Source organism: Pseudorca crassidens, chromosome 7 (assembly GCF_039906515.1).
Source record: "Pseudorca crassidens isolate mPseCra1 chromosome 7, mPseCra1.hap1, whole genome shotgun sequence".
NCBI classification, from domain to species: Eukaryota; Metazoa; Chordata; class Mammalia; order Artiodactyla; family Delphinidae; genus Pseudorca; species Pseudorca crassidens.
The window spans coordinates 42116929-42144578 of NC_090302.1; the positions used below are offsets into that span (position 1 = coordinate 42116929).

The 27650-nt window shown below is 39.8% G+C and overlaps 1 long non-coding RNA gene across 3 annotated transcripts in view; it reads left to right on the forward strand.

Moving 5' to 3' along the window:
* Window positions 1–27650, forward strand: part of LOC137227743 (uncharacterized) — a 118933-nt gene that overhangs the window by 22156 nt on the left and 69127 nt on the right. For 2 of the 3 annotated variants that reach the window (XR_010944989.1, XR_010944987.1), the window contains exon 3: window positions 25989–26091. The exons of the other annotated variant lie outside the window; for it this stretch is intronic. This is a non-coding gene — a long non-coding RNA (uncharacterized lncRNA). The remainder of the gene's footprint in view (window positions 1–25988; window positions 26092–27650) is intronic. 3 annotated transcript variants of the gene reach the window in all.

The window sequence follows — 27650 nt, forward strand, 5'->3', positions numbered from 1 at the left end:
CCAAGTCTCACACCCCACATTTCATGTCAGGGCAGCCAAAATGCATAAATTGGATGCACCTTGAAGTAAAGAACACAGAACATCCTCAGAGCCCAGCTTCTTGGGCCACAAAGTTCTTTAAATTAGCAGGGACAAGTGGATGAATGTTCTAGATTGTCACTAGTTTTATGTCGAATCATATACTGAAGTCCATTCAAGACTCTCTTTGTAGGAATAAAAAAAAATGGAAAATGTTTGCAGCTCTTGCTGCCTTTGGGGAAAATTACATACATACATACATGTGTTCCCAGGATAAACCTTCACTTATGAAACTAACACCAGCACGTAATCTGGTAAGAAGTGAATTCTAACTTCAGTGTCTTTGCAACGTCCAGTTAAGAATACTGAAAACCTTAGATATCCCAGGATAGAGAGTTCAGCAAAGCAGCTGCCCAAAGATATTCCAGTTCTATGGATTGGGATTTTCTTCTTGTGGCAGATTGTATTTCCCCAAAATGAACATAGCAGTATTTCAAGTCCCACAATCTCTTCCAGAGCTTTGCTATTCTCTATTAAAATTTGGAGTCTATTTACCTTTCCCTTAAATTTGGGTGAGACTTTATGTCTGTCTCAGTGAATAGAATGCAGCAGATATGAGTGTATTACTTTCTTAAGGCTGCCATAACAAAGTGTCTGGGTGTCTTAAACAACAGAAATTTATTCTCTTACAGTTTCTTAAGGTGGGAAGTCTGAAATAAAGATGTCAGCAAGGTTGAGTTTTTTGGAGAGCTCTGAGGGAAAATCTGTCCCATGCCTCTTTCTTAGCTTCTGGTGGTTGCCAGAAATCCTTGGCATTCCTTAGTTTGTAAATGCATCGTTTCAATCTCTGCTTCTGTTGTCATTTGGCATTCTTCCTTACGTTTCCTGTGTCCAAATTTCCCTCTTCTTCTAAGGACAAAAGTCATTGGATTAGGGCCTAACCTAATCTAGCATGAGCTCATTTTAACTTTGTTATATCTGCAAAGACCCAATTTCCAAATAAGATCACATTCACAGGTCCTGGGGGTTAGAACTTGAACATATCTTTTGAGAGGACACAGTTCAACCCACAACAGTGAGGTTAAGTGATTTCTAAGGTCAAATCATAAGAGGCAATCCAACTTCTGTCTGAATCTTTTTCTTTAAGGATGCTCACCTTTGGAACCCAGCCACCATTTTGTGAGGAAGCCCAGGGCACATGAAGAGACCACAGGCTGATTTTCTGGCTGACAGCCCCAGCTAAGGTTCCAGCCCATGGCTAGTATTAATAACCAGTCATGTAAATGAAGAGGCCTTCAGGTGACTCCAGTCTCAACCTTTGAGCTGTACTAGCTGGTGCTGAGACGAACTATTTTCATTGATCCCTGTCCAAATTGAAGATTCATGAGCAAAATAAATGTGGATGCTCTTTTAATCCACCGGGTTTTAGGATAGTTTGTTACACAGCATTTGATTACTGGAACACTACCCAGTGTCCACTGCCCTACCTGAGACATCAGGAGTCTTCTGTGGTAGGACAACCCTCTGTAATGAAAATGCGGCCTTGGGATCTGGCTGTGGGTTTCTTTGGGATTCAACCATCCTTCTCTTAGGACACAGTGGAAGCAGCTTGACTAGATAGGTAGGCATTACCTGCTTCAGCCTGGCTTAAATAGAGATGTAGCCAAGAATTTAAAGTGTTTCATTACTGCCTTTGCTAGTGAGGAACTCCCACCCTCTGCGCTTCTAACCGGTGGCATTGAAGTATAGCTCTGACACTAGCTGTGGGATCTGAGCCAAATTACTTCAACTCTCCAAGCTTTAGTTAAAACCGGCATAATGATACTCATCTCCTTTATGTAAGTTTGCAGTTCAATATCTGTCCCATTTTAAGTGTTCCATAAGAAATAGGTGACCGGGGACTTCCCTGGTGGTCCAGTGGTAAAGAATCCGCATTACAATGCAGGGGACACGGGTTCAATCCCTGGTCAGGGAACTAAGATACCACACGCCGCGGAGCAACTAAGCCCGCATGCCACAACTACTGAGCTCGTACACCTCAACTAGAGCCCACGTGCTGCAAACTACAGAGCCCATGCGCTCTGGAACCGATGGGCCACAACTATAAAGAGAAAACCCACATGCCACTAGAGAGAACCCCACACACCACAATGAAGAGCCCGCATGCTTCAATGAAGATCCCCCATGTGCCACAACTAAGACCCGATGCAGCCAAAAATAAAAAATAAATAAATAAGTAATAAAATAAATCTTAAAAAAAAGAAATAGGTGACTGTTTTCATTGACAGTTAAAAAATTTTTTTCTGTATAAAATAATCTCGTTGATGGAGGTTATACAAATTTGTAAAACATATCCGTACTTAGTAACCAACTGTAAGACTATACTACAGTTGGAATCACGATTCTTCAGCAACAAATAAGGGACAGTAAATATTTATTACAGCAACATAATCTTTGTTGCTACAGCTCACAAGGACATGTTTATTAACATTGGTGGTACTAAGCCAAGACTGACTAAGTTGCAAGAAAAAGGAAAGTCCATATCAAATGCTTGGGAAATTCTAACTAGCTCCTCTTCTCTGACGGCAAGATTTGTTCCCTATACTAGAAACACACAGGGCATGAGACGTTGTGAATTTTGTGGGGGTGAGTTTGAAGACTCCAGGATTAGCTAGATTTGGGGGAAGCCCTTAGTTGATCCCGGAATCTCAAGTGGGAGCCAAGCTTAATGCTTCCAAGTCATGCTCTTTTTATACATGAGAGTCTATGTATTAATTGCTGGTAATTTTTATTCAGCCTTTTGCATACATCAGAAACTTGGACATTTTATGAGTTATAAAATAAAATGTGAATTTCATCCATATAGCTTTCAGCAGAAAGAAGTTTCTTTCAACAAAAGAAAGTTTTGCTTGTTTTATTCTCATACATACCAGTGCTTACTAAAGGGAATCCATTCTTATTTATATTACTATCTTTTTTTTTAAAGATCCTTTCCACTTACTTTTTACAAAGCTAGGCTCTACTGGTAAATGCCTTTTTCTCCCTGCATTCCGTGGAAAGCAGACCCTAAATGCTAAGTGGAAAGCAACCAAAACCCAAACTTGCAACTCAGTGTACTTGAAAATGTATAGCTGGAGTCAATTCTTTGTCTGGAGCCTTGATTCTGTTGCTAGGTGGCAATGTTCCCTCACCAAAAGGATGGTTATTAGAGCCTACAGGTCCCTTTCTGAAACAGAAAGGAAAATACTGCCTTACTGTCTCTTCATTAGCAACTTTTCAACCAGACTTCCTGGTTTCAGCCCACAAAGAGGCATCAGCACTGTCTGAAACTGCCAGGCTGGAATGATCAAAACAAAAGTTTCTTCCTGCTAGCCACTGTACATTGCAAAACTGGGCAGTCTGTGGTATAAAGTGCCTGGTTGCTTCCAGTAACTATAAAAATCCACTCTAGGCAGGGACAAGAGTTATCCCAGGCCCTAGTAAACCAGTGATATAATCTTGTTTGTCCAGCGATTGGTGGTATAGTATTAAGTTCACAAAAGAGCTCTAGCATTGAGGTCACAGAACATCTGTATGTGGTGTGCCTACGAACTACTGAAGGTTCTTTTTAAAAAGGGAGTTTATTTCACTTCATTATCAGACAGGGTTGCCAGATTCAGTAAATACAGTAAATACAAATATGGGACGAACAGTTAAATTTGAATTTCAGATGAACAATTAATTTTTTTAAGTTAGGTTTATTGAGATATAATTTACACACAATAAAATTCACCCTTGTAGGTAAACAGATCTATAAATGTTTACACATGTAACTACTACCACACTCAAGATACAGAATGTTTTCATCAGCCCAGAATTACTCCATGCCTCTTTTCAGTCAGTCCCTCACTCACCCTCTACCCCTGACAAGCACTGGTCAGATTTGTCATTAAACGCTTACCTCTTCTACAATGTCATATAAGTAGAATTATATAATATCAATATATAGCCTTTTGTGTCTGGCTTCTTTCATTTAACATAATACTTTTCAGATTCATCTATGTGGTTGTAGATAACAGCAGTTGATTTTTTTTTAAGTATAAGTATAACCCATGGAATAATTGAGACTTACTTACAATAAAAAAGTATCTGTTGTTTATCTGAAAGTTTCTAAATCAGTGGGCCTGGAGTAGAACTTGGAACCTGCATTTTAACAAAAACCCATGGTGTCTCCCATGCAGGTGATTCTAAGATCACATCTTCAAACACCAAGGGTCTGAAGCAGTAGGGCTGTAAGTCTCCTTGAGAATCTGCTTAACTCATCGAGTCTTTTACCAGAAAAACAATGATAGAAACTCAGTACTTTCACACAATTTCAGGAGGTTGTAGGATTGACCAAAGTTCATAAACTCCATAAACCCCAGGTTAAGAACCGTAGTGTTGTCATGTGTTTGACTGAAAAGCTCAAGTCTTCCACAAAAGTGAGGAAAACAAGTTATTTCAGATTCTCCCACTCCCTCTGCTCATCATATTTCCCCTCACTTTTCACAGCAAGGGGATTTTTTTTTGTCCTTCTATAAAATATGAAGCCTTGCAACTCTCTATTCCTATTTAAATGTTTATTTATTAACTCAAAAGTGGATTAATCATTTACATATCATAAAAGCCATACATAGGTATCACAGAAAGCTAAAACTGCAAAGAAACTTAAAAATGAAAAAGAGGGGCTTCCCTGGTGGCGCAGTGGTTGAGCGTCCGCCTGCCGATGCAGGGGACACGGGTTCGTGCCCCGGTCCGGGAAGATCCCACATGCCGCGGAGCGGCTGGGCCCGTGAGCCATGGCCGCTGAGCCTGCGCGTCCGGAGCCTGTGCTCCGCAACGGGAGAGGCCACAACAGTGAGAGGCCCACATACCGCAAAAAAAAAAAAAAAAAAAAAGAAAAAGAGGAATGGGTAATCGTACCACCCAAAGAGGGAGAGGGATAATCATTTTATTTATGTATTTATTTATTTCATAGCTGGGATAATGAAGTCATGATGCCTGGGTCCTACTCCACATATTCAGATTTACTTGGTAGGGGTGTGTTCTGGACTCAACATTTTTCTTACTTTCTTTTTTTTTAATTGAAGTATAGTGAATTTACAATATTATATTACTTTCAGGTATACAGCATAGTGATTCAATATTATTACACATTATTCTCTATTTAAAGTTATTACAAAAAATGGCTGTATTTCCCTGTGCTGTACAATATGTCCTTGTTGCTTATTTATTTTATACATAGTAGTTTGTATCTCTTAATCCCCTACACCTACCTTGTCCCTCCCCTCTCCCTCTTTCCACTGGTAACCACTAGTTTGTTCTCTGTGTCTGTGAGTCTGTTTCTGTTTTGTTATACTCATTCATTTATTTTAATTTTTAGATTCCACATATAAATGATAACATACAGTATTTGTCTTTCTCTGTCGGACTTATTTCACTAAGCATAATACCCTGTAGGTCCATCTGTGTTGCTGCAAATATTAGAAGTTCATCCTTTTTTTTAATGACTAAACAATATTCCATTATATATATACACTCATCTTCTTTATCCATCCGTCTGTTGATGGATACTTAGGTTGCTTCCATATCTTGACAATTGTAAATAATGCTGCTGTGAACATTGGGGTACATGTCTCTTTTCGAATTAGTGTTTTCATCTTCTTTATATACATACCCAGGAGTGGAATTGCTGGATCATATGGTAGTTCTATTTTTAGTTTTTTGAGGAACCTCTATACAGTTTTTGAAGGACTCAGCATTTTTCAAAGGCTCCACAGGTGATAGTAACATGCAGCTTAGTTTGAGAGCCACTGCTCCATGCACTTGCCATTGACTTGTTCTCTGTGCTCTTTCTATATGGGCCTTGCAGAATGGGTTGTAGAACCTGTTGGGAATCAATTGGAATCATACCTGTACATCAACACAAAAGGAAAAATCTTCTAATGACTCGTTCATGCTGGAGGTATGTGTACAATTGGCCATTCCTGATGAAGAATAGGGGAGCCCTGCTTGAAGAAATAAGATTAGGTCAGAATGGGAGAAAATTATAGCCGGAAATGTTTAAATTTCACCACAAACCTGGAGTTGCCTGAATTCTGTGATTAGTGAGAGCTAATCAGAGCTGAGGAAGAGAAGGAGTCATTGATGGCAACACTCCAAGAGGAAGACCTAATAATAGAGTTAAGATTTGAGCACCAAGGCAAACCCAAGTCTCTGGAAGTGATACAGGCATGCCCAGTGACTCGACATCCTATTTGCAACAAGCAAATATGTCATGGACGGGGGTGTCCTCACAAGGGAATCCTCACTGCTTCCCCAATCCCAAACTTTCCCAAGGCTGGCATTGAAGACTCCAGTTTGCTTTGCATGTAGTGATATTTCTCATAAGTGAAGTCACCACGGAAGTCCAGCCACCCAACCCTCTAGCATTCACTAGTCCAAGTTGCATGAGTTTTAAAATTCGGTGGCAACTTTAGGCTGGTACTGAACATTAAGAAATGGGTTGAAAGAGTCTTGAGCCTTATCTTTTGAGCTGTCTCAAGGAATATCATGGTTGGTTGTACCAACAGAACTCCAGATTCACAACAACTTGCCTCCATCCTTAGATTCAGAGACCCTGGAGGGAGGGACTGAAATGGTCTGGGGCCTTCTCAGTACTTCCTCTCAAGGGGTCACGCATCAGAAACAGACATGTTAGCCATCATACTGACGGTGGAAGAAATGTGTCAGGGGACTTAGGGTGGAGATTCTCACGTGCACATCACATTACAGTTGTTGCAGATACCTTGTAATATAATTTACTATAAAATTATGGTAGTTATTAGAGCAGCTGTTAGATATTGTTTTTATTAATAAAGCAGCAGTATATTACCATAAACATTATTTTAGTGCTTTGAAAACTGTATTTCAATATTATTGATATTCTTTGTTATCCTTTGTGTTTTATGTACTTGCAAACATGAACAGGGCTTAATTTTATATCCATTTGATTCATGATGTTGTCACTTCCATTTTTAGTTTAGAGGTGTTTTAGGAACTGGGAGGAGAAAACTAGCAGGGGGAAACGGAAATTTTTTTTTTTAATAAAGATTTTTTTAAAAATTTATTTATTTATTTTCAGCTGCGTTGGGTCTTTGTTGCTGTGCACGGGCTTCCTCTAGATGCAGCGAGTGGCGGCTACTCTTCATTGTGGTGTGCGGGCTTCTCATTGTGGTGGCTTCTCTTGTTGCGGAGCATGGGCTCTAGGCGCACTGGCTTCAGTAGTTGCGGCACGCGGGCTCAGTAGTTGTGGCTCGTGGGCTCTAGAGCGCAGGCTCAGTAGTTGTGGCACACAGGCCTAGTTGCTCCGTGGCATGTGGGATCTTCCCGGACCAGGGCTCGAACCCATGTGCCCTGCATTGGCAGGTGGATTCTCAACCACTGTGCCACCAGGGAAGCCCAAAACAGGGAAATTTTATGTTGTTATAGCCTACGTTCTTTTATTCTACACATTGTTTCTTTTGTTCCAAGGATTTTTTTTTATCTGATAGTCTGACTTACATATGCTTATTTGCTTTCTATAAGAACCCCTCTGAATTACCTTTCCCAGCAAATAATTATTTGCTTCCCAATGGGAGGCTAGGATGACTCCTGCTGGTTCTATTGCAGAATCAATGATAAGGTACATTAATGAGTCTCAGAATCACTCCTAGGAGACTGTTTTCCTTTCCGTGCTCTATCCTGTTGATGTGGCCTCTCCTTTTCACAGCATTGGGACTTGTAATTCAGGTACAATATGCTTATTCTCTGTGTCTCCAGATCACAGGTGGAGATGTGGCTTTTAGAAACATCTCATATTCTAAGTTCCAAAATCAATAATAGGATAAGCTTAGAAGTGGTTTATATGCTACCCCCCCCATTGATATCTTAGGAATAAATGTCAAGAATAGAAATGGAAATTATCTATTCAAGGAGGCCTAATCACAAACATTTTCAAGGCTATTTTTATTGGGGAATGTGCTGCAGCACTGCTTCTGAGCTCTTTTCTCAGAAAGACACAAGCCAGAATGGCATCTCAGAAGCTTATTGTATCAGACATAACAGCAAAGGAAACGTACATTGGTACTAGTGAAAGTTAATGTTCAAAACAAATAATGAAATGTGTTTTTTATGTGCTTGTTAATACCTCCCTATATAATGAAGAAAATTGTATTTTCATCCTATGCTTTTGTGAGTCCTATGTAACTTCCTCCCATTTGTCCTGGTATGACATGAGGTCAGTCCTTATCATATTTAATATCTTTGATGAAATACCTAGAGACAAAAGGAAGGATGCTGGGGCAAATTAGTATATAATGCCATGTAGTTAAATATGTTCTTTACCTCACTATTCCCTTCATCTTTTCTTGGGTCTAGAACCTGAGAGGAAGCTACAAAGATACCCTCTCTGCTGTTGACATTACCTGCTAGAAGAAAATTGAGGATAATAGCATGGCTAAAGTGTGGCATTTCTTGTAGAGAATGCTTTCCCTCGTGACCAGGGATCGAACCCGGGCCCCCCGCCCTGGGAGCGCAGAGCCTTAACTGCTGGACCACCAGGGAAGTCCTTTTTTTAAAAATTATAGGTCTCCTATATATATATTTTTCACCCTCCTTTATAGATATTATATACTATTTATTTTCATTGTAATGATGCATTAAGTTTATAGATGCTTAAATGTAAACAGCACGAAGTTTAATAGAGAAGGATGATGGTGAGGGGGTGTTTCCCATAATCTATCTTCTTTTTTTAATAAAAAGCACAAAAGAGTTTCATTCTAAAAAATTTATTAAAGTAACTATTTACACAGGATTCTGTTTGAGTAGATTAACTCCTCTTGCACTTTGACAGATAATAATGTTGTGAAGAAACATAAACACAACTGCATATGACAGTGCATATCTCTGTGAAAGGCAGTATGCTGTGTCCTGCAGGGTCTTCAGGGACAGTCTCTGCCTTCATGACCTTCAACTCTTATAATGGAGAGGAGATAAGTATATAAACAAAGCACAAAGCAGAGGGAGGTAAATGACATAGAGAGATATAAGCAAAGAACTCTGAGAGTTCAGAGGAAGATGAACCTCAGTTTCCAGACCTCACCCACAGAAACTTATTTCGAAAGTTTGCAGTGTGGCCCCGGAATCTATAAGAGGCATTTCAGCGCATCTGATGCAGGTGGTCCCCAGACTGCTCTTTGAGAAATACTGATCTAATGGTCAATAGAGCTTTGCTTTCCTTTTGAGTAGCTTTTTATTACTGAGTTTAAGAATTCTATCTCATAAGCAAATTTAATATTATCTAGAACACAGAACTTATATCCTATGAAAGAAAAAGCTCTTTGCCACACCTTCTTTTAAATTACTACTAGGTCCGCAATCCTTTATCTGAAACATTTTTGGTTAGACGTGTTTCAGATTTCAGAATTTTTCTTAGAAATGTACTAAACAATCCATCTCTAATAAAAATTTTAATTTATATTCTTCCATCAGCATCAAAACTCTTCAGGCTTTATAATCTCTCTGATTTTCCCAATATGACCCTACCCACAGCACTCAAAATCTTCCAGCACTGCTTCTGAGATCTTTCATGTTTTTCTGAATAATCTAAAATTTAGATCTAAATTTTAATCTAAAATTTATTTAAATTATGCTTCTATTTTCATTGAAAGCAAAGCTTAACATTCACTTATACACCTTAGTATCAGCAATTTTTTAGATATAATGATGTATTTTTACTCACTGTTGCTTCTTTTATTCCATATATTCCTTTTCTTGGGTTATATTTTACTCTTCCTGGAACACATTCTTCTTAAATCTTTATAAAAGGCTTATGGATGTAAGTTTTATGAAAAACATTTCTTCTGCCATTACCCTTAAATACTGGTTTAGAATAATGGAGAACTCTAGGTCAAAATTTCCCACAGAAACTTAAAGACGTTATTCCTTCAACCTCTTGTGTCCTATATTTCAAATGAAAAGTTGGAAGTCAATCTGATTCTTTCTCTGTTATACTTTTTTATTCTCTCTGGGTAATTTAGTATATTCATTTTATACTTGAAGTTTTTCTAGGACTTTGGTAGGTATTTTAAAAATTATTTTTCTTGCTCATCATCTGGTTGACAGAGCCTTCTAATCTGAATGCTCAAGCCTTTTTCCGACACAGGAAAATTATTCTGTTCTTCAATTTTATCTTCATCCAATTCTTCTCCTGAAGCTGAGACCTTAGAGACCCAGTCAAAGACCTCTGTGTCTTCTTTTGCATGTTCTGCAAGAATAAGGTGACTGACATTCCAGCTCACTGACTCTGTCTTCAGTGTGGCGCATTCTACTATTCAGCCCTCCACTGAGTTAAATTTGTATTTCAGGAATTACATTTTTAATTCCAAAATTCCTAAGTCTTGTTATTCACAGCGAATTTTTTCCCTTGATAAAATATCCTTTTGAATCTCTCTCAAGTTACTGACTATATTCTTCTTCTGTTCCCTGTATAGACTCTGCTTCTATGAGGATTAGTTCTGTTTGTTGAGTTAATTAATTAATTAATTTTTCGTGAGCAACTCTTTTTTTAACTATATTTTTGAGCTTGGGCATATTTCAGGGCTCTTATAATAGTTCCCTTTTTCTCATATGAGGTTGAGAATCGTTCAATTCTGTTGGGTTTTGCCACCAGTCCATTCCCTCTGTTTTGTATCTTCCAGAAATCCCTAGGGGCTTTTGAATTATGGTGGCACACCTTCAGGCCTGAAATACACAGGTGTAGGTCTTTGGTTGTATATGGTTCTTGCTATTAATAAAGGGCTATGTTGTTTCCCATTTGGTTATTGCTTCTTGCATATATATGGCCTGAAATCCCACAAGGAGGAGAGATGAGCATAGGGGCAGGGTTGTTGGATAATTGGCAATAATAAAAACATCCCAAACCCCCACTTTCTCCAAACCAGTACTTATTGATATACAATGTGGGCTCATGTGGATATCTCCATAAGAACTGGTATTTAGGCCAAAGTACCATGTAGGGAGACTGAGGTTCTTGGTGCACCTGTAACAGCTGACATTGTAACTTGACTTAATATTAGATTTTTAGGAAAAGAGGTACTTTTGAGTCAGAAAATACTCATCTCAAGACAAACAGAGCTTCAATATTACAGCTGTTTTAGGTACTGGTAGTGGAGTAATTTGTTGTTGTTGTTACCAGAGCTTGTACTTCTCTTCATTGTATTACTCAGTCGTGACTGTGGGCCAGTATTTTAAACTGTAAAAGCCATTTGATTCCTGAGGACTAGAGAACACTAATGTGTGAAACATTTGGAATTTAAATTCTTAGTGCTTGGCATGGGTAGGTGGCACTAAAATGGTAGTTCCAAATCTAGCTCCTCTTTATGGTATTTTGAAGAGGATGCAAAGAAAAGAAAATCACCGTGGATTTCTGCTTTGGATTTATGTGGCCTGTCCTTAGGTCCTGGCATTCATGACTCTGGCCCCTCACCATCATGGTCTCCACCAGCACATGGCCTCACACTGCTTCTAACTTGTTCATTTCATAAGCTCAAGTCATAGATGTGAACTAAGCTTGTGGGTTCAACTGTGGTGGGGTGGGATTGGGGGTTGGTATGGAAGGTGATTTTGTTTCAAACAGACATTTAAAGAGAAATGAAAACCCTATTAGGTTGACATAGAGAAAATAATTCAATGAGATTATTAATAATCTAAGAGCTGAAAAGGAAATTTAAAAGCTTGTGCCCAGGACTTCCCTGGTGGCACAGTGGTTAAGAATCTGCCTGCCAATGCAGGGGACACGGGTTCGAGTCCCGGTCCGGGAAGATCCCACATGCCACAGAGCAGCTAAGCCCGTGTGCCACAACTACTGAGCCTGCGCTCTAGGGCCCACAAGCCACAACTACTGAGCCTGCGAGCCACAACTACTGAAGACCACGTGCCTAGAGCCCATGCTCTGCAACAAGAGAAGCCACCGCAATGAGAAGCCTGCACACCGCAACAAAGAGTAGCCCCTGCTCACCGCAACTAGAGAAAGACTGCGCCCAGCAATGAAGACCCAACACAGCCAAAAATAAATAAATAAATAAGTTTACTAAAAATAACTAAATAAAAGCACGTTTATATTGTATTTAAAAAAAAAAAGCTCGTGCCCAAACACAAACCAGGATTCTGGTTTGCTTCAAAACTCCAAAAGGAATGTGATTATCTCACAGAACTGGGTGTTGGTCTTATAGTCAGAACAGGAAGAATATGAAACATGTCTTCTATTTTCTCTTTCCTGTTTCTTTGTCTACCCACCTTGCCCTAAGAAAATCTTAAGTCTCTGCTATGTTCTTTGACTGCCAACAGCAATGTGGTCTGGATTATACCATATGCTGGGATCTAGAGAAATAACTTGCCTTGGAAATAAACAGCTGTCATCACTTGGTATTCACACGTACTTTGTGGGTGTAGACTGATTCATTGACGTTCTTGTATGTTCTGCTGACCCTATGAACTTCTGAAAGCTAGAGCGGTGAGACAAGTAGGTTTGGGAACCAGGGGAGCCAATGGTGTAAATCTCCATCTGAGTTTAATGGTCTGAGAATTAGGAGCATCATGTTCAAGGGCAGGAGAGGACAGATGTCCCAGCTCAAGCAAGACAGCAAATTTTCCCTTCCTCCACTTTTTTGTTCTATTCAGGCCCTTAATGGATTGGTAGATGCCCACCTGCATTGGTGAAGGCAGTCTTCTTTACTTGGTCTCTTCAAATGCTTATCTCTTCCAGAGACGCCTTCACAGATATACCCAGAAATAAAGTTTTACCAGCTATCTGGACATTCCTTAGTCCAGTCAAGTTGACACACAGAATTAACCATCACACCCTGTGTGAGTAGAGGATAGTCTGCCATCAGTAGACCTTAATCTCTGTGTGCCATCCTGAGGTAATGAGGCAATCAAAAATGAAAATTAAAGTGGAGGGGACATTTCAGTTTTCTCTGCCCACCTGTTAGTAGTTCCTTGAGAAGGATAGATTTGTTAATCAGCATAGTAAGAGCCCCAGGTGTGCACTGGGTGTTTTTGTTTGTTTGTTTGTTTTCTTGTTTACTTATGGGTGGGGTTACTGCATTTTTAAAGTCTGCATCCATGTAGGGCTACTCTCTTGCCTTCCTATCTCAGAACAAATCAGAGACAGGCTAGCCATTCTCTTCTCCAGTGGTTACCAACCAGGTGGATTTTGCCCCCCAGCAACATTTATCAATGTCTTCAGACATTTTTGGTTGTTACACCCGGGAGTGCTATTGTTATTTAATGGGTAGAGGTCAGGGATGCTGCTAAACATCCTACAATGCACAGGTCAACACTCCCCTTCCCAACAAAGAATTATCTGGTCCAAAATTTCAACCCTGGTGCCAAGGTTGTAAAACACCGCTCTTCATTTTCTTCTATTCCATGAGGCTATGTATGTAAGTGGACCAGGGTACAGGCCATCCTTTTCTCTACAAGTACAATTGAATGTGTTGCTCACATGTGGGAGAGTAGGACACTTTATTTAGGTCATCTTAGCCATGTTTTTGAACATAGACTTAATGAGAGAGCCTTGCATTGTCCATCTTGCTAATTATTTTAAAAAGTGATAATGTATTTCCCTTTTGCCTATTATTCCTTATATTTGGTTCCCTCCATTGAGAATTTTGTAGGGAATTTAGATATTCCTTCTTTCTGGATTGTCTGAGTAGTCATTTTCATCATAATATCATGAAAACTTTGCCTTCTTCCATCTGTTGTCTCCTATCAGTGTATCTTCAACCTTTCCCTCTATATAAACTCCTTCCTGTTAGTGGGAAAACATGTTCATATTTCCTCCTACAGTTTGATAAATAAGTACAAAATAATTTTTAAAATCCCTTTTCCTTTCTCCCACATCCCTGTTCTCTATTTAATAGTGAAGCTTTTTTGAAAGAGCTGAGAAATGGCAAATTTAACACAGCCAATGAGTGTTCCATTGATAAGTGAGGTAAGCCCACGCTCAGACCCAGACCAGGTATATGCCCACAATCAAAGTTATTGCTTTCATGCAGCCTACCCTTAGTAAATATTGTTGCAGGTAAATGGGGGAAAAAAAAAGATTAAACAGTTGAATCACCTCTCAAAGCTCCTGCTGAAATTTGGACACAAGAACAATGAAGAAAGTAAAGAAATTTAGAAAATTCAGGATACTCTGGGTTGGGGACAAATCACTTCTAACCATGGAAGCCAGATTTTCATTTTCTCTGACTCACTTGAACTAAAACACAAGCATGTGACAAATAGCTCCCCAACCAGATGCCCCTGTGTCAGACTTTGGCTCAGTTACTAGTGACACAAAGAATCAAAGACTGCATAGCCAATTATGAAGTGGCCATCCTGGATAGCCCTCTCCAGTTTCCAGAGACAGTAGTGATATTTCCTACAGCTGGTACAAGGTCCAGAAGGTGTAAAGAAGGTGGTACAAGAGACTTTTCTTGTCCGCCAGGAGAGGCAGTATGGCCTTCACGGGACCGGTTTTATAGATTTTGGATATTGTTCCTCGCTATGTAGCTTCTACATCTGGTTCTTCAGCCTTCTTGGATATGGAGTGAGCTACCGAATATCTCTTAATTCACTCTTTTCTGATTAAGTTACTCAGAACTTGTTTTTGTTGCTTGGTATCTAACTCAGACTCCTTGGCAAAATGGCAGCCAAATGTGATATAAATATGACACAGTCAGTCCCTGTCACAAGCAAAAGGACAGTTAAATGAATTGTTTAATAGCAGCACCATACTTTATTAGATTCTCTGCTCTAACCATTCCTCTTCTCGCCTTCCTCTATTTGTGGTAGCTACATCTGTTAAAATAGGAATGGTACAATTTAGTTTTTCTCTAGGATCAAATCCCTTCGCTCCCTGTAAGTTATACCTAAGCCCTGGGTACACAGCGATAGATAAGTACAGGTTTTCCCCATGATCCAAAAGCAGAGCGTTCCTGTGAAATCTTTTCTAGGCTGAAATGACGTAAGACAAAGAAGCAATTACCTTAGGACCCATTTTGCTAATAGATTCACAAAACAAATCCAGATAAAGCACAGATGCTCACAGACATAGTTCAAGGCTATGGTGGCTTGATGCTGGGATGCTCAGTGTAGTTCCCTGGGAAGGAGCTTGGTTGGTGGTGCCATTCTCATTGCTCAGGGTTCATGCTGCCTCTGTAAGGACTCCCTGCAAGACAAACACTGACACTGTTGAGTCCTCTTTGGATTTCTTTCTGTTAGAGGAAACAGGTCTTTCGTAAAAACTAAATGGCGTAAAGCGAACTTTCGAAAAGTGGGGAATGCCTTTGAAAATAAAGGAAAGAAAACAGGAAATAAGGGAGAACTGATAAGAAGTGTGGGTGTAGACTGTTCAGATTTCAATACTCTATGACAGAGGTCTGCAAACTTTTTCTGTCAAGAGACAGATAGTAAATATTTTTTACACGGTGGGCTATAGCTCTTTGTCACAATGACTCAACCCTGCCATTGTTGCATGAAAGCAGCCACAGACAACACATAAGCGAACAGATGGGGCTGTTTTCCAGTAAAACGTTATTTACAACAACAGGTCATAGGCTGGATTTGGTTCACTGGTTATAGTTTGCTGATCCCTGCTTTATGTTATGCCAGGTTCTCGGGGTTCTTCCCCCCGTTTACATTTAGAGCCAATTTTCTTGTATTCATTCATTCTGTGATCACTAATTGAACACTTATTTGTTTCCACAAAGATTCCTGTAACTGAAGCAGCTTACAGCGTGGACTGGATCAGGTAGGAGTATTGCCAGTAGGCACATTGGCCATATCCCCTCAATCTCGTCCCTTCAGTTCACAAAGGTCCAACATCCTGCTGCCAGAACCTGCATTTCTTTGCCTCAGGAATTTCTCTGGCCATGAATTGTATAGATCTGTATTCCCCACAGTTTCTTAATACACTCCTTCCTTGAATCTGGGTGGGCTCTGTGACTGCTTTGACCAATAGCCTGTAGCAGATGTGAGGCTATATAATATCTGGGCCCAGGTCTGAAGGGATTGGTAGCTTGCGCTTCCTATCTTCTGGAACATTTGCTCTTAGAATCTAGACGCCATGCTACTAGAAAGCCCAGAGAGCTTCATGGAGAGACCAGTGTGGAAAGGACCCAGTACCAATTTGATAGTCATGAGAGTGAACCAGGAAATGGATCCTTCAGCTGTAGTCAAGCCAACCCAACTAACATACTGTGTGGAGCAGAAATAAACTATCCCCACCAAGCCCAGCCCATACTGCAGATTCATGGGCAAAATATATGACGTAGTTGTATTAAGCCTCTAAATTTGGGGAGGTTTTTAATGCTATAATAGGTATGCAGGACACTCACCATGGACTTAAAGTAGTTCTTATTATCGGACTTTAACAGATGAAGGATCTGAGGTTTAGGAAAAAAAGCATGCCTTGCCCAAGGTTTCACAACTAGTTAAGTTAGAGATTAGGACTTGAAACCCAGGCCTGCCAGATTCCAAAGCCCAGGCTCTATTTAATCTACCTTGTTGGGCTTCCCTGGTGGCGCAGTGGTTGAGAGTCCGCCTGCCGATGCAGGAGACACGGGTTCGTGCCCCGGTCCGGGAAGATCCCACATGCCGCAGAGCGGCTGGGCCCGTGAGCCATGGCCGCTGAGCCTGCGCGTCCGGAGCCTGTGCTCCGCAACAGGAGAGGCCACAACAGTGAGAGGCCCGAGTACCGCAAAAAAACAAAAACAAAGACAAATAATCTACGTTGTTGTATCTCTAAGCCAGAAACTGAACTGAAATAAAATAAAATAAAATAAAGTAAAATAAAATAAAAGGAGGCAATAATAGTGAAGTTGAGATCATAGGGGATTGCTAAGCTGAGGCTGTCTAGTGCTGCTTTTGGGGAAAACATTTCAGGATTACCATTCTCTCCACCACCACGCTAATGCCTGGGTCCTGCCTCTACTAACTGTCCCTATTTTTTTTTTTTTTTTACTGCTGTCCTAACACTTATGATGTATTCTACTTGTCTGTCTCCTTGAAGTGTCTCTAGATACCTTTAATATATGTATCCCTATGCCTGGCTTAGTGCTTGCCTTATAGCAGATATTCAATAAGTGTTCTTTGGATGAATGAATGAATTCTGGAATGTATTGTGGGTGTACAAAGAACTTTATCAGTTAGACTAGAGATACAACTATTAGATGTGCTGTCTATAACCTGGAACGCAAGGCAAAGATGTATAAATAAAGCATTAATAAACTCTCCCACTCCATCTATCCCCACCCACACCTGGCTCCCCAAGGTAATCCATGTTAATATCTGGTTGTATCTCTCCACACTTTTCTTCATGCTCATACAAATTGATACAAATACATAAACACATTATGTGGTTTTGGGGTTGTTTGCTATTATTCAAATGTTGTCTTACTTTCCATTTCTCTGCAGCTTGTAAGCTAGTGTAGGGATAAAAAGCACAGGTTCTGGAGTCAGACTGATTAGGCTTGAATCCTGGCTCCTTGCTGACTAGCTCTGATATCTTTGGAAAATTATTTAGCCATCTTTGTGTTCAGTTTTCTCATCTATAAAATAAAGTAGAGGAAATAATATTTCTCATCTTATAAGATTGTAAAATGTACAGCACAGAGCTGACACATACATAGTAAGCATTCTAAAAATGCCAGCTGCTATACTATACCTGCCATCAATAGATAGGGTTCTAACTCCTTTTTAAATAGCTGTATAATATTCCATAGAATTGAGGTACCAACATTCATTTGACCATTCCTAATGATGGCCATTGTTTGTTTCCAGCCTTGTTTCCACTCTAAATATTGCTACAATAAGCATTTTTGGACTTAAATCTCAGTGCTTTTACTTCTGTGGAATAGATTACTCAAAGAGGGATTGTCGTATCAATTTACTTGAATAGATCTATACCTGGCACAGGAAGGGGTGTATCATTCTCCACGTAACTGTCTCAGAGATTAACTACTGCAATCCCACCTGTTTGAGGGGTTTGGCTAGAGACTAAGCAGCCATTGTCCATAGCCAGAATTCACATGAGCTGCCATAAGTCATATGTCTGTCTTACTTTTGGTTAGAAGTTCAAATGGGTTCTTTTGGTCTGGGGTTCTAGCACCTAGTGGTGAGAACTTTGTCTTTTCTCTGAAAAAGTCTGAAAAGTCTTCTGAAAAAAGTTCTGAATTTTTTTTTTTTGCCACACCGTGCGGCCTGCGAGATCTCGTTCCTTGACCAGGGATTGAAGCCAGGCCACAGCAGTGAAAGCTGAAAACTTTTTTAATTTTAATAACCATGTAAGTGAGAGTGACAAAGAACTACCTAGTAATGAAATCACACTGGAGCCATCAGTTTCTTCAGCTTAGAAGGGTAGCTGTATAAAATTAAAAATGCAGAAAGAAATAATAGGCCAATCCTTTATGAATTGAGTATACCATATTCTTTCATATCTAATGCCCTATGTGACTCAATTCTTTTTTTTTTTTTGCGGCACGCGGGCCTCTCACCGTTGTGGCCTCTCCTGCTGTGGAGCACAGGCTCCGGACGCGCAGGCTCAGTGGTCATGGCTCCCGGGGCACGAACCCGTGTCCCCTGCATCGGTAGTCGGACTGTCAACCACTGCGCCACCAGGGAAGCCCTCAAATACTCAGAATTTAAATAAGAATACAAAACTTTGCAAATTTTAGTATACAATCAGTAAGAATGACTTAATAGATATATTGTTTACTGTGTTCCCAATGTACAGAAAATCACATTTTTCCTAATAGCTGTGAATATTATGTAGCTCTGGAGCAAATATTAGCCCACAAATAAAATCTCAGTGAATTCTGGAGGAATATCCTAGGTTATATTCTTTGATCATAATTAAATAAAAATTTTAGATTGATATTAAAAGGTAGGTATAGGTATGTGTATGTGTTTAAGTCACTTACAGCAAGAATTAAGAAAGCTTTAAAAGTGAGTCTTGGGTTAGAGATTTTAAAAAGCTGAAATTGCAAATTAATTAGAAATAAGTAATCATGAGAGGTCCATACACTTTCAATAGAATGTGGTCAAAGATACAGACAGAAACAAACTGGTAGAGAAGAATAAATCCTAGATAAAACCAGCTCTCCGGAAGGGCTACCACTTCTGGAAAGGGAGAACTGAAAAAATAATGCCCACTGGCCCTGGGAAGCCAAAAGAAAGTTTGAGTCTATGAGCTTCAAAGTAGAACTTAAACATGCCTTCTGTTGTACATCAAAGTCTCACATCTGGACCCTGCATTAGCACTTTTTTTTGTTTTTTGGTTTGTTTTCTGGCCGTGCCGTGGGGCATGCGGGATCTTAGTTCCCCCACCAGGGATGGAACCCATGTCCCCTGCAGTGAAAGCACAGAGTTCTAACCACTGGACCACCAGGGAATTCCCCTGGTCCGTGCATAGCATGGAATTAAAATTTATATTATACATTTCATATAGCATTTCCCACACTGAAATATTAATACAAAAATACATGTCATATTAGTGAAAACTCTTGGGAATCACAGCTGAAGCAAACATTTAAACAAACAAATAATAAAACCATAGACCACTTTTATAACTCTGTATTTATAAAATTCCCAACAGGGAAATAAAATCCCTAAAGAAGATTTGCTCATTATAAGAAAATTTCAAGCCACATGAGGAAGTGATCAACTCTGAGAATGTGGTCCCTGAGAGAATGGAAACAAATGAAATGAGACCCATAACCACCTTAGATTTCTGCATGGACACACTTTCTACATGATGGTGCAGGGATAGGTAGCCCAAGCAGAGCAGAGCAGTCTCAATGAGGTGAAGAGACAGGATCAGAATTCAGGAATCCTGAGGTGGCTGGAATCTGCCTGGAAGGCTAATGTAGAGAAGAAAACTCTGTAGAGAAGAAGATCCAGAAATCTGCATAGCAGACCCCTTGAATATTGAACAAATACTAAGCTATTCATTAACAGAGTTAGACTTTATAAGGCCAGAAGGAATTAGTACCAGAGAAAGAATAACTACCAGAGTGCTGTGAGATGAACACCTCCCAGGGATGGTACAGGGGTGGGAGATGGGCCATCCAGGGTGGTAGGGCAGTTCTGAGAAGTCATCAACCACTGAGATACCCTTTGACTTCATGTTTTCCATCTTGAGTGCTTGATTTTCTTCTTCCAAGAAGCTTTCTGGAACTCCAGCAATAGTATCCACCTGGGCAGGAGAGACTAAAAGGTGTACCAAGATAGCTGTCCTTATTTGAATGACCTGTCCCAGACGTCTTACCCATCAAGCTCTATATATGGTCACCTAACCATAGCAAGCAGCAAGTGAGTTGCTTTTTGTTTTTTTGTTTGTTTTTGGTTTTTAGTGAACTTGTTGCTCTATTAAATAAAATTTCCTTCTTTTACTACGGAATATGGGAGAAATGGATATTGGTGGAGGCTTCTGGCTGTGGACACAAGTTCAGTCTCACTTTCTTCTTTGGCACATGGCTGCTTAGCTAAAGGCGGCTTTCCTAGCCTCCCTTATTGCTACATATGACCTGGTGGCTAAGTTCGGACAACTGGAATGGGAGTAAAAGTCGTGTGTGCAACAATGGCGTCACTTAGTTAAAAGAAAATCACTTGCTCTGGTTATTCCCTTTTCCTCTTACAGTGTGTTGTAATATGGACATGCCTGCAACTCATCTTTGACAGGCATTTGAGGAAAATCCCTTAGAGATGGAACAGCATCAAGAATGAAGGAAAATTGTTTTCCACATGGAAAAAATAACACCAGCACCCTACCTCATACCATCCATAAATCTAAATGTGAGATGGATCAAAAACATAAATGTGATAAAACAAAATTTCAAAAACTTTTAGGAAAAAAAATCTTAGGGTCTCCAGATCAGAAGAATTTCTAAATAAGACACAGAAAATAAATTATAAAGAGAAAGTTTTCAAAATTTGACATTAAACTTTTAATGATAAAGGAAAATACAAACAAATTAAAAAGCTAAGATAGACTGTGACTAACCTCTAATATACAAATTATTCCTACCCATTGATAAGAAAAACTAACCAATGAAATAGAAATATGGAAAAACACTTGCACAATCAATTTAGAGAACAGAAAATTCTAAATGGCTAAGGAACAGACAAAATTAGTTCAGGCGTTGCTGTTGAACATGGAAATGCTATTAATAAAACAAGGTATTTTTCCTCATAATGTCAAAGATTGGAAACATCTGATGCTGTCACAGAACAAGAACACGACCTCACCATATATACAAAGAGAAATTGTTGAATAAACTGGGATAGATTCATGCTATAAAATACTATACAGTAATTAAAAGAATGAGATAACTTTCTGTATATTTGGAAATAAGTCTATAATATTTTTAGATAAAAAAAGCCTGTTTTAGAATAATAAGCATAGTATGATCTCATTTTTGTAAAAACTAAATAATCCTGCCCCTTTTCAGCAAGCAAACCCTTATAAATGTGTGTAAAAGAGAAACATTGATTGATATTAATTGGGTCCATTTATTAAGGAAATTCCTACATTATGACATGGGAGCTTTCAGGAGGCTGTGAGCAATACACTTCCTGGTATTGACACTGCTATCCCATTTACTTGTTTTCTATTATTTAAAAAATTTAATATACAAGTTCTGGCTTTTATAGTAATGCCATTCCCCAAGGGCACATTGATAAGCAGACGAAGCCTTAGCAGGGAGACATGGACAAGCTTGAATGTCATTAGTGCTTCTTCAGTACCTATATGACTGTTTCTGAAATCTTTCAAGCAATTCATATCTAGATCTTCAGAATTTGAATCTGCAGAGAATTTTGCCCTCAAAATCATTTTATCTTATTCTGAGGTTGCATAAACCATTTTTCAGGAAGTTTTTTAAAAGGCTATTAATCTTTGTGGCAGAATCTAGCCCATGGCCAAGTCACTTTCTATTAGTACGTTTGACACTTGGGTAGAAACATTAATTTGTTCATGCCATTAGGATGCTATTATTTAGCTCACCAGTAATGGGCTAGATGATTCTCCATGTAATGCCTATTCCCAGGGAGATTCTTAAGAAGAACAGGGTTCATTATGTTCACTGATGCTGTGATATTAGGAACCAGCAGTGAAACAGAGTAATCACAAGGATATACGCAAGTGGTATTAGAACAAAGACTTAAAGCGACATAATGCAGTAAAAAATTCACTGGGCTTTGTGGGGCTGGAGACCTGTACTCCAGACCCAGTTAAGTAACACTCTAAGGTGTGTCCCCGTCTTAGAATGAGGAACTGTTTTGATTATGGATTTTCAGCCAATGTTCCTCCAATCCTTAAAGTTCCATGAGGCTTTCTTGGGGGCACAGGTGGGAGGGGTGGCACAGAGGACTACAAAGGTAGGGCTCTGGTCTTCCTAGGCCTGATGAAACCAGAACAGCTCTGCTTCTCTGGGTTTTAGATACTAGAGTTCTACGTAATATTTGGTTTGAAATAACAAAGTTTGAAAACTTCTCCACAAGATTATTTCCTTGTTCCCAAGCAATTCTCAAACTTTTGTGGTTACAAATATGGATAGAACATGTTACAGTTGACTTTCTTTAACTCACAGTTTTCACTTTGTCAACAAGATTGTTTCCCAGAGTGTATTCTTTGGGACTCTGGTGTTAATGGAAAAAACGGGGGAGGGCTACTATGTGGATAAATACGTTTCATAAAATCTTTGCTGCAGGACTCGTCAGAGCCTTTCATATATTTATGCACAATGTGAGTTTTAGACCGGATACATACTTCTCTATACTCCTTTGTGATTTCTCTTGTGCAACCTGATTCCCGCTGAGTTCCATCTTCCCACACCTTTCCACTATGATCCCAGGAAGTTCTGTTTCATGTGGCAAATACCTCCTCATTCTTCGCCTTTTCTCTTGAGTGCTCTTTCACATTTTTATTTATCTACAATCTCTTTTAGTCTAAGAACCTTAGGATAAAGATTGGAACCACTGTTCACCCAACTGCCCCGTGCCACATCTGAGCATTATTACTCTATATATTGAAAAATCCCCAAGTCTGCCCCACACTGATCTTAGGGAGAACACCGTCGTAGTAGATTATAATACTATTTACAAGCATTTGATACCCTCCCCTGGGGGCATAACTCCCGCCCCCTCATTGATGTTAGACTTGGCCATATGGCTTGTTCTGGTCAATGAAATGGGCCAGGAATGATGTATATCTTGTTTGAACAGAAGCCTTAGCAGTCAGATCATGTTTTTACCATACCCTTCCTTTCTCTCTTCTATAAAATGGGTTATATACCAGATAGATGCTTTTCTGTCAATCTGGGTCCCAGAGTGAAAATACCATGGAATGGAGCCATAGCCAGCCTACAGTGGACATGTAGCATTTGCAAGAAGCAAAAATAAATTTCTGTTGTTTAAGCCACCCAGTCTGTGGTGGCTCAAGTGAGCATGTGAATTTGAATGTGATGTGATGAACAGGAAGCTGTATGCTGTGTGCATATGGAATAGAGAAATAGTATCTAGAGAAAGAAAGCGGGGGGGAAAGCACACACAGTGAGAAGCAGAAATGAATGACCATGTGTCCAGTAAGGAGAAAGTAGCTATCTCTGTGGCTGGTGACTTACCTGTTCTGGGTTTCTGTCCCTAGATATACTTTTTTCTTTGCCTCCATGTTTCTGCCCCAGCTTGTGTGTGATGGCCCTCTTCTTCCTTTCTGTCATTCTCTAATTCCACTTCTCTCTTGCCGATCATTGTGCTAGTATTGATGACAGAGAGACTTTGCCTTGAAAATCCTTAGAATCAGAATTCAGTCCCAACAAAGCAGTATTTCAATATATACATCACAAGTATATATATAGGAATCATATGAAATTTTGCAGAACTGTATTCCATAAAAAAAACAGGGATCTCCAGAACTTATAACAAGCACTTCTTTCTTGTTAATTGTAAAGGTCACGTTGTGTCTCCTCAAAAAAAGATATGTTGTAGTCCTAACCCCCAGCACCTCAGAATGTGGCCTTGTTTGGAAATAGGATTTTGCAGATGTAATTAGTTAAGGTGAGGTCGTACTGAAGTAGCTTGGGCCCCTAATCCAATATGATTGGGGTTCTTCTAAAAAGAATGACAGTGAAGACAATGTGAAAATACACAGGGAGAAGATGGTCACATGACAACAGAGACAAAGATTTGAGTGATGCATCTAAAAGGTAAAGAAGGATGCTGGCCAATACCAAGAGCTAGAAGAGGCAAGGAAGTATTCTCCCCTAGAGCTTGGAAAGAGAGCATAGCCCTGCTGACATCTTGATATCAGACTCTAGCCTCCAGAACTTTGAAATAGTATAATTTCTGTTGTTTCAAGCCACCCAGTTTTTGGTACTTTGTTACGGCAGCTCTAGGAAAAGAATACACCACTATTCCGGAAGGCTAGGTTCAAGAGATGACAGTCACTCCCAGAAAGCCCAGGCCTGAGTCACTGAGGGAGTACGTAGGCTCAAAGAACTTAGAGGCCAAAGTGAAGAGACATGGAAGTCCAGGTTGGTGGGGAGAGGGGGCCCGCCCCACCAGGCTCCTCCGTTCCCCTTGGTCCACAGCCGGTCCCTGCCACTTGTCCAAAAGCAGGTGAGGGGCTTTTATCCAATTCCACTTTGCTTCTCTCCTCTGTCCTTCATGCCCCCACTGTCACTACCCACTGCCACAGCCACTAGTGTCTATGTTTTTAAACAAAATTTGATTAAAAGAGTTTAGGGAAATGCTACCAAACAATTTGAAGGTAGTCAGATCATCAACATAACCAATCATCTTACATCTATATTATGGTTTCATAGAAATAATGTTCATGTTCCTTGAAGAGGGAGACAATGAACTTCATTAAACATTAGGAAAAAACTGATCTTCTATCTAAAAAAAAAAAACTACACTCAGTAGTTCAAAGGAACCATGAACTTGCTTTTAATGATATGGGGGTGGTAAACCTTCTAATTCCACTATTTTGATCACAATGGAGAGTCTTCCATTATACTGAGCTTCAGTTTCTGGGTTTGAGCAAAAAAAAAAGCCCCTAAAGACAAACTTAAGGCCCTGTTGGGCTCTTCAAAAACTACATTAGTCACCTAGGATGCCTACATACTAATATCTATTATGTCTGGTAAGGGGTGTAAATACTGTTGGGCTTAGGTACTTTTGAAAAAATCTATATTTTTGAAGCCACTTCTGTTTTCTGCTCTGACTGCTTTTTGCATACATCAACACTCCAATCAGCTTGTCAGTACTTGGTCCTTTCACATTTGATATTCAGGTACACAGAGCCAGCTATTTTTTCATTCGAGTGTGTGCATTCCTTTTCCATAAATTTTATGCACACTCCTAGAAGGAGCCAATGTGTATGCTGCTGCTAAATTATGGTCATGGAAAAAGATATTGTAGTTTTTGAAAATCAACTAACTTCACAAAATTCTAATCAATAATAAAGGTACAAGCTGTATTTATACTTATTAGACCACTCAAAATAATAGATACAGCTGCTTCCACTCCTGCACTTCTCCATTTATATCATCAAACCATTTTTCCTCGAGCCTGAGACTCTTTCTTCCTAATCTGGGGTTTTGATGGCTGTTGACATCGTTGCCTGTATCTTGCTGCCCTACTCTTGCTATGCAACATAACACAGGGCAAGGGTTCTGGGGAAAGTAACAAATAATCATCATTCAACTATGAGACACTGTTATCTAGAAAATTCTATATTCTATACTAAAACTAATTACAAACATCCACCTCATCACTAAAATGAATTCAGAGACCATTTGTATAAAATTAAAGATTGGAATAGATCAGGTGAATGTTATAAGAGAGTATGTTTTACAAACTGCCTCAAAGATGCTTTCCTCATGCAGATTACAAGATTGACCTAGAGACAAGATATAATAAGGATGAGGAACTTCTCCTGAACAGATAGATGTCTGCTCAAAGTCTCCTTCTTCCAAAAACAGAGCGCTGGTAAGTTATGCCCTGATAATCACTTTGCCTAAAAGTGGGTGGTGGAAGGAATGAAGGGAACTACTAACTTGGACCAATTCTAAAGAATAAGGAAGAAATTATAATGATGTGGAAATGATAGAAATCTGAGTATTATCAACATGGAGAGCATCAGAAAGAAGGAGGGAAAGCTGAGAAATAATTATACATATACTTTAGACTATGGAAAGGCAGTTTTAAAAAAACACAGTAAAAAAAGCCAAATGGCCAGGGAAAAAAGGTTTCTATAAACATAATTCTTTCTCTTCAACCGGGAATGTTTCTGATGCAAAAAAAGTTTTAAAATGTACTTGATGATATAAGAAGCCAATTGTGTTTGTAAGATTTGTATAGATTATATACAGAAGTTATTGCCCTTATAATCAGTCTTTGAATTCTAGGAAGCTTAGACATAGATTAGTACACAATTGAAGTAGCTAAACTCCTTAGCTTAAGTGTTTTGATTTGTTGTTAAAGTATCCTGCCCGGGCTTCCCTTGTGGCGCAGTGGTTGAGAGTCCGCCTGCTGATGCAGGGGACACGGGTTCGTGCCCCGCTCCAGGAAGATCCCACATGCCGTGGAGTGGCTGGGCCCGTGAGCCATGGCCGCTGAGCCTGAGCATCTGGAGCCTGTGTTCCGCAAAGGGAGAGGTCACAACAGTGAGAGGCCCGCGTACCGCAAAAAAAAAAATCCTGCCCATTTTTTCTTCCGTCTATGAGAGAGTAAGATTTTGGAATTACTTTTCCATCATAAACAACTAGAAAAATGGATGAAGTATAGGAAATAATTATTCTTCAACATTCGACAAAAGGCAACAGAGGACTTTCTCCCTGAGAAAAGAGAAATAGAAGATGTGAGCCCTCCCATTGCCTAAGGTTTCTCTTCTGGGATAATTCTTGGATTGTGACATGGAAGAGTTTGGCAATCTTCTTGAATTAAGGAGACAGAGATTAGATTTCTGGCAACTAGAAATTTGCAGCACCAAGTACTAGAGAGAACAGAGCTACACAGAGAAAGAACTCCAGAAACTTGTATAGGGGTTCCTTCATGTTTTGACAAAATACCAATCTACAAATGCATATGACAAGAATCCATGAAGCCAGAAAAGAACAACTTCTGAGGAAGGAACAGTTACTGAGGAGTTGTAAGATGAATAGTCCCCAGGCTCACACATTAATTATTAGAGTTTCTCCCAGCCAAACTGGCAAGACTTCAATTAGTACAAAGGGCATTCAGTAGAGAGCCCAAGATGGATACACCTTAGAAATGGGACTAAATTAGCTACCAAGAAAAAAAAAAGGCTCTTCTCGACCAACCCTATAAAGACTTTTTTTTTTTTTTTGCATTACACGGGCCTCTCACTGTTGTGGCCTCTCCCATTGTGGAGCACAGGCTCCGGACATGCAGGCTTAGTGGCCATGGCTCACGGGCCCAGCCGCTCCGCGGCATGTGGGATCCTCCCGGACCAGGGCACGAACCCGTGTCCCCTGCATCGGCAGGTGGACTCTCAACCACTGCGCCACCAGGGAAGCCCTATAAAG